Genomic DNA, 8,342 nt, shown 5'->3' on the forward strand with positions numbered 1-8,342 from the left:
GCACTATAATGGATCGGTATTTTGGGATGGAAGAGAGAAGGTCAGCTAAGGTTACCAGCTGAATACCACACCTGGACATCCACATATATGTCTGTGGTCCGATAAATGGAGGCCCCTAAGGATATAGCTGATAAGAAGGGATGTATTAATGTCATAAATGAAAAGGATAAGGTTTCTTTTGCAAGATTAATACTAACTTGAGAGAGAAAAACTAAACAGAATCCAGAGAATACAGGTAGATACCATGTGCATAAAGGTGCTATCCCCAGAGTGTATGACTTCGATGGTATTGAGTTCGCCATCAAGATCCACACATACCTAAATTTGAGGCACAGAATATCGGAATATCGGTCCATGTTTATGGTCTGGAGAAACACAAGTCAAATGAACAGCAAGAGCAGGATTAACATACAGTCGTTGGCCCCCTCCATTTCTCAAATTTTTCCAGCGAGTGTAAGCTACATGTAAACAAGCAGCTGTTCTACGGTGAAGAAAATAAGAAGCAAGGAAATTGTCATTGCTTTTGGATCTTAGACATGTCCTGACTCCTTTTCTATCAATTGAGTGAACACAAGTGTAAAAAACATATTTGCTTAAGATGCCTCAATGCCTTTTCGACAAGTGACATTTTAGCAATGCATCTAGTAGGCTGAGTTCCAAGGGCCATGTTATTAAGCCTACTGAGGACATGAAATTCGTGCAGTTTAAAAATGCTCATGACCAGGAGCAATGCCCGTTTGTGGTGTGTGCTGGCTTTGAATGCCCCCTCGCTCCTGTGACCCACTATGAAGGTCACCCCACAGCCTCAGATTTTAACTTTACAGAAAAACACATGCCACATGCAGCTGCATACCAAATTGTACCGACCTATGATTTGAGTTTTAACTGCTACAAATATTATGTTGGGGATAATCCTGCAGTTTGGCTGCTCAATGAGCTCGAAAAACTTTCATTGGAAGTTGATAAGCTTTACAGCTCCAACATTCCCATGGCCAAATCGAAGGAGAATGAAGATCCATACAAGAGTGCAGTTGACTGTCATATTTGTGGGCCGTCGTTAGACTGGAATGCGGAAACTCCTCGAAGAGATCACTGCCATCTTATGGGACAGCTCACAATACATGTAAGTTGAAGTACCAGTTACCGAGGCACATTCCCGTTTTCTTCCCTAATTTAAGCGGGTATGACACTCACTTTCTTGTTGAGCACTTGGTTAATTTCGGTAAGAAGATGATCAGGTTGGTGTCCGGCCTGAGACCATTGAGAAATACGTTCCATTTCCTTGACTCGCTACATTTTATGCAGGCACCACCATGGAGGATATACATATCACTCGAGCTGCATTTCCTGACAAGGAAAAGTTTCGACTTGGGACTAGGAATGGGGTTGCCTATATGAAATTCTGGGCAGTATGGTGAGACTGAACGAAACCAGGCTACCCAACACAACGTTATTCTCCAGAAATATCACAAGTGTTGCCATAACAGGTGCAGAGTCTGAGCATGCCATGAATGTCTGGTAGGAATTCAGTATCACCACTTTAGGAGAGTATGCATGGCTTACTTGGATTCAGATGTGCTGTTGCTTGAGGATGTTTTTGAGAAATGCTGGAGTCTATGCACGACCACATAGTCTCTGGATCCCACCTTTTATTACGTAGCACCAGGGTTGTCTTGGGCCCAATACTCAGAAAATGAAGCGCAACATCGAATTATTGACTGATCCTTACTTGCTTCTTTTCTTAGAGCGAGGGATCTATGAGGGGTTTCGTTCATATGTCCATAGGCATGCCAAGGCAAATAACCGTGGATGGGTGACAGGTTCAATGCATCCCTTGATTCAAGTTATGTCATGTATTTGGATGTGAATAACTTATATGGGAACACCATGCAACAATCACTGCCGTTTGGCGAATTTCAGTGGGTGCCAAAAGACGAATGCAGGGGATTAGGTTTCAAAAATCAACGGTATGGTGGCGGATTCTGATTTGGGGTGTATGTGGTCCAGGCAGAACTCACACACCTGTTAGTTTGCACGCTGTGCATGCTGATTTACTAGAGCAACTAGTTCCGTGAGGATATCCACCCGAAACTGATGACGAATCAGTGAAGATATATTATTGATTATTGTAATCTCCACCAGTGTCTCAACTTGTGGATGGAGCTGGTTAGAATCATCTGGGCTATCTACTTCTGGCAGTCCCTCTGGTTGAAGGAGCATAGTGATCTGAATACGAGACACAGAGCTTTTGAGACGTGTGACTTTGAGAGAGGTTTTTATAAATTAATGAATAATTCATTTTTCGGCAAAACAATTGAGAATTTGAGGGAAAAGAGTGAAATTTTGATTAGAACCGCATGCAGTGGTCGTTGGAACGTAAGATAATGCATCGCCAGACCATATTTTAATGGGGGGAGTCGCAATATTCAATGACAACTCTGTTTCTGTGGATGTTGCGAAGGCTGCAGTAGAGTTCACAAAACTGTGTATGTGGGGATGTGCATACTAGACCTATCCAAACTTCACATGTACTGATTCTACTATGAGTCTGCAAAAACTCATTTTGCAGAATCAGAGTTACTTTATATGGATACAGATAGCTTCAGTATTGGATGAAGCATGGTGATCAGGATGAAGTAAAGAGACCCCATGGCAATGAATTCTAAATGTCCTCATACCGGCCAATAATGTTTATGGTTCCACAGAACAAGAAGGTTATCGGTATTATGAAAGACGAGACGAATGGATTGATGATTGTGGAGCTTTTAGGTCTGCGTGCAAAAATGTATGCATATTACGTATTGGAAGCTGCCACCAAGAGGTGGATTAGGGTTGTTTGTCATGTGGCATCAAAAGCCTTCTTCACTGAAGGCTATTTGCAGTGCCTGTACAGTGCTGTTTGTGGTACTGCATCGCAGCTGCCACATATGGTGAGGCAGGGTTTAGGTTAGCATCTCACTTTTGTAGATCAGAAATGGAGAAAGGAGGAGTTGCCACATTCATCAGGAACTGTCATAAATTTAAGAACATAGACATTCATAAATTTTGCCTAGAACAGCATATGGAAGCATGTGCAACAGAATTAGATTTTCACAAAAAATCTTTCATAATATTAAGTGTATATCGAGCACCTGCAGGTAACTTTAATCTGTTTGTAAACCACCTTGAAGCTGTACTGGCCCATTTAATAACCAAAAACAAAGAAATAGTGGTTGCTGGTGATTTCAATGTAGATTTCCTTAAAGACTCTCCGAATAAGAACTTATTTGAGTTAGTAACACTATCATTCAACTTAATTCCCACAGTAAAGTTCCCCACTAGGATAGCCACTTGCTCACAAACAGCCATTGATAATATCTTTATAGAAAAGTCCAATGAACAAAATTATATTACAAAACCAATAGCCAATGGCCTCTCAGACCATGACATGCAGTTCCTTCTGTTAAATGTTAATACTGAACAGGATATAAAATCTGTTAAATCTGAGCTCAAGAGGGTAATCAGTAAGCCAAAAATTGATTATTTTAGGACACTCCTCAGAGACATTCACTGGACTGATGTTTACAGTGCTCATGGCATGAATGAAAAATATAACATTTTTGCTAATAAAGTGCTTACCTTATTTGAACACTGCTTTCCCCCAAAACTTACCAAGGTTAGAGGAAAATCTACAAAGAAGCCATGGATTACTCGAGGAATAAGGGTATCTTGTAAAACAAAAAGAAAACTGTATCTGTCAATCCGAAACATTTCCAATGTTGATGCTATAGCACATTATAAGAAATACTGCAAAATATTAAAGACTGTAATATGGATGTCAAAGCAAATATATTACAAGGAAAAGATAGTCATATCAGATAACAAAATAAAGACAATATGGGATATAGTGAAGGAGGAGACCGGTAGGACCAGACATGAAGAGGAACAAATAGCATTAAGAGTAAATGATACATTGGTGACAGATGTGTATAGTGTTGCAGAACTTTTTAACAAACATTTTATAACTGTTACTGAAAAGATGGGGTTGTCAGGTTCGGTAGATGCTGCTACGGATTACCTTAGACCAGACATTTCAAGTACTTTCCATAATATGAATTTGACCCTCACTACCGCAACAGAAATAATGTCCATCATAAAATCTTTAAAATCAAAAACATCTAGTGGGTATGATGAAATATCAACAAAGTTAATTAAAGAATGTGATTCTGAGCTAAGTAACATATTAAGCGATCTGTGTAACCAGTCGTTTATCAGTGGAATATTTCCTGAATGGCTGAAATATGCTGAAGTTAAGCCACTGTTTAAGAAGGGAGATAAAGAAATAGCATCAAATTTCCGTCCAATTTCACTGTTACCAGCATTCTCAAAAATTTTCGAAAAAGTAATGTACCGTCGTCTTTATAACCATCTTATCTCAAATAACATACTGTCAAAGTCACAGTTTGGATTTCTAAAAGGTTCTGATATTGAGAAGGCTATCTTCACTTACAGTGAAAATGTGCTTAATTCATTAGACAAAAAATTGCAGGCAACTGGTATATTTTGTGATCTATCAAAGGCATTTGACTGTGTAAATCACAATATCCTTTTAAGTAAACTAGAATATTATAGTGTAACAGGAAATGCTGCAAAATGGTTCAAATCTTATATATCTGGCAGGAAACAAAGGGTGTTATTAGGAAAGAGCTTGATACATGTCTATCAGGCATCATCCAACTGGGAACTAATTACATGTGGGGTCCCACAAGGTTCCATTTTGGGGCCCTTACTTTTTCTTGTGTATATCAATGACCTTTCATCAGTAACATTACCAGATGCCAAGTTTGTTTTGTTTGCCGATGATACAAACATTGCAATAAATAGCAAATCAAGTGTAGTCTTAGAAAGATCAGCCAATAAAATATTTGTGGACATTAATCACTGGTTCCTAGCCAATTCTTTGTCACTAAACTTTGAAAAAACACACTACATGCAGTTCAGAACTTGTAAGGGGTGTCCCAAGAGTATATGTCTAACATATGATGACAAGAAGATAGAAGAAGTGGACAGTGTTAAATTCTTGGGATTACAGCTTGATAATAAATTCAATTGGGAGGAGCACACCACAGAACTGCTGAAGCGTCTTAACAAATCTCTGTTTGCAATGCGAGTTTTGTCAGACGTAGGGGATATAAAAATGAAAAAGCTGGCATACTATGCTTACTTTCATTCCATAATGTCATATGGGATTATTTTTTGGGGTAATTCATCAAGCCAAGCTAAAGTTTTCCGGGCACAAAAACGTGCACTAAGAATTATATGTGGTGTGAACTCAAGAACATCCTGCAGAAGCCTGTTTAGGGAACTAGGGATACTAACTATAGCTTCCCAGTATATTTATTCCTTAATGAAATTTGTCATTAAAAATATATCACTTTTTCAAACCAACAGCTCAATTCATGGAATCAATACTAGAAATAAGAATAATCTTCACAAGAATTTAAAGTCACTTAGTCTTGTACAAAAAGGTGTGCATTATTCAGGAACACACATTTTCAATAACTTGCCAGCAGCCATAAAAAGCTTAACAACCAATGAAATTCAGTTTAAGAGAAGCCTAAAGGATTTATTGGTGGCCAACTCCTTCTACTCCATTGATGAATTTCTTAGTAAAACCAACTGATTTGTATATAAGTACAACATAACTTCTGCACAATTTCAGTGCAGTAATGTGTTCACTGAAAATGTGTGTGTGTGTGTGTGTGTGTGTGTGTGTGTGTGTGTGTAAGTATAATCTAACTTCTGCACCATTTCAGTGCAGTAATGTGTTCATTGTAAATAAGTATTACAGTAGTTGTATTACATGTTTATTACCTTATAAATAAATAAAAAACGTTTTTTATTTTAAATTCAGTGCATTAGTATTTGTAAAATGACTCTTAGTGTTCATTAAAAATGACGATCATTCCACTTGGGACCTGTGGAATGGTACATTAGCTTATTTGTTTTAGTTGTAAATATTTGTCATGTATTGTTGTTTTTCTGACATGTTCCACATCCAGGAGGACCTCCTCACTACGGATCAATTGGAATGAAAGTAAATCTAATCTAATCTAAACCAGTATTTGATCGAGAGGACACGAGATGTACGCTGTACTGCGCTCTAACATCGGCCTGTCACCTCATGGCAATACAAGGGTCATTTGTGATGACAGGATTGAAACTCGCCGATATTCACACTATTCACTTGTTGCAAGAGAAGAGGCAGGTGACTCTGACTGAGAAGGAGAGAATTAGACCGAGTGTAAATGTGTGTGTGTGTGTGTGTGAGTGTGTGTGTGTGTGTGTGTGTGTGTGTGTGTGTGTGTGTGTGTGTGTGTACACCCATGTAAATATTCGTATACCATGTGTACTAAATAAAAATGTTTGCAAATATATATGCACACAATGTAAGTGCTGATGAAGGAAAAAATGTACACAATTGTTAGAAAAATATGTACCTTGCATGTCAGGGGAAAAACAAATGTAAATCTTGTATCTAACACGTCATGTGTGTATGTGTGTGTGTGTGTGTGTGTGTGTGTGTGTTCATCTGCTGCTACCTGTCCATGTCAGATTAGTTTTAAGTGTACATAGTTCACAGTCCATCAGAATTATTGTTCATCCATGAAACTGGTGCTCTTGGGACTGTGTAATTTAGTCGTAGTAAAAGTATATCTACATTAGTTTTTAAGACTACATAGTTCACAGTCCTTCAGAATTGTTAGTCTATAATAATGCTGGTGCTACTGGGACTGTAATTTACTTGTAATAAAAGTACCTCCACATCAGTTCTGGTGTAGACTTATAAATATCTGAAAACTGTAAATATTTCAATATGTGAACGTTCTTTTATTTGTTGTTTTTAAAAGAAAAGTATTACGTGAAAAGACTCAAACTGTAATCTGAAGAACTGAATTTTAACTCAAGAACTGAACCATATAGGTATAAAGGTTGTGCAGCACACAAATGATACTAATTTTGATTATGAGTGCTATTAAGGAGAAGAAGGTTAAGGTGGAAAATTACAAAATATGTGTAATAGTTGCATGGGACTTCACATGTTGTGTTATGGGAGCAGGTGGCATGTGACTGTGACTCCTTCCGAAGACATATAGCAAACATGTCTAAAATTATATCTCCTCTGCTTCAGGAGAACCACAGAGATAGTATCTGGGCAAAGTTGCACACTATCAAAGTGGAAGCAGGGTGACATTAGCAACAAAGTACACAGAATGTAAGGTAAAAAATTCATTAATCTCTCATCCAACCTAAAAGTAATTTTACATTTTAATAAGCAGACACAGCAACACTATTTTCACACATCTTCTTGTTCTTCCTGAGTCGATGGAGAGAAGACCACATGTATAATTCCAGGACTTTAATGGCAGCATGTTTGGACAATCGACACATCCATGCTATCTTCTCCTTCCCCTTGACGTAGATGATGGTACCCATGAGATCAAATAACCGAAGCGACGTCACGATATCTTTATAAGGTATACCAAGATCACTCCAGAGAATTACATGGTAGAAATTTGTTAATTACTCTGCACTCTTGCATGTTTTAGTGCACTTCACATCCTTGAAGGACCTTGGCGAAGTAAAGCTTACTGAGAATGTTTCTACTATACCTGCATCTTCTGCATATGCTACGAATGCAACATTTTAAAATGTGAACTGTCTGCAGTCATCAACAGAAAAAACCCTGAACGTTAGCCATGCACCCCAAGATGCCATTATGAAATGCTCTGAGTATGGTGCAGCAATTGTTCATTTATACAGATTGCTGCATGACAGTAGTGAGTGGGCAACATATAATCACACAGTCATGTACAACTAGAGCACACGCTGCAGTGGGCTCAGGGAAATTTGCAAAGACTCGGATTCGATTCTCACTTCTATAGGTCCCAATTTAATTATCTCGTTCCGTTTTGAGCAATTTATAACGGTGATTGGTGCCAGCTCCTTGAATTTCTGTGGTTTCAGTAGACATCCTTCCTCTTCATAATTAAAAGCACGGAACCTCGCGTACATGTCATATGCTAGACCATACACATTTCTCTCTTCTATAAGTCTGAATCGCAAATATGATGAATCTGTGTGTCTTCAATTGAACAAAGATTTAATAATCCACGTCCATACACTTGCCATCGGTAGCACTGGGTACTCAAAAAGCACCCATGAATGGAATTTTAATGATAGAAATACACCTCCATTCAGAACTTTTAAAAGGTTCAAACGCTGCTCATCTGATACAGTGATGTGTGGCATTTTCCATACTATTTTACTGATGGTGACCTCATTCTCCTCGTTAGCTCCTT

This window comes from Schistocerca piceifrons, chromosome 1 (assembly GCF_021461385.2).
Source record: "Schistocerca piceifrons isolate TAMUIC-IGC-003096 chromosome 1, iqSchPice1.1, whole genome shotgun sequence".
Lineage (NCBI taxonomy): Eukaryota > Metazoa > Arthropoda > Insecta > Orthoptera > Acrididae > Schistocerca > Schistocerca piceifrons.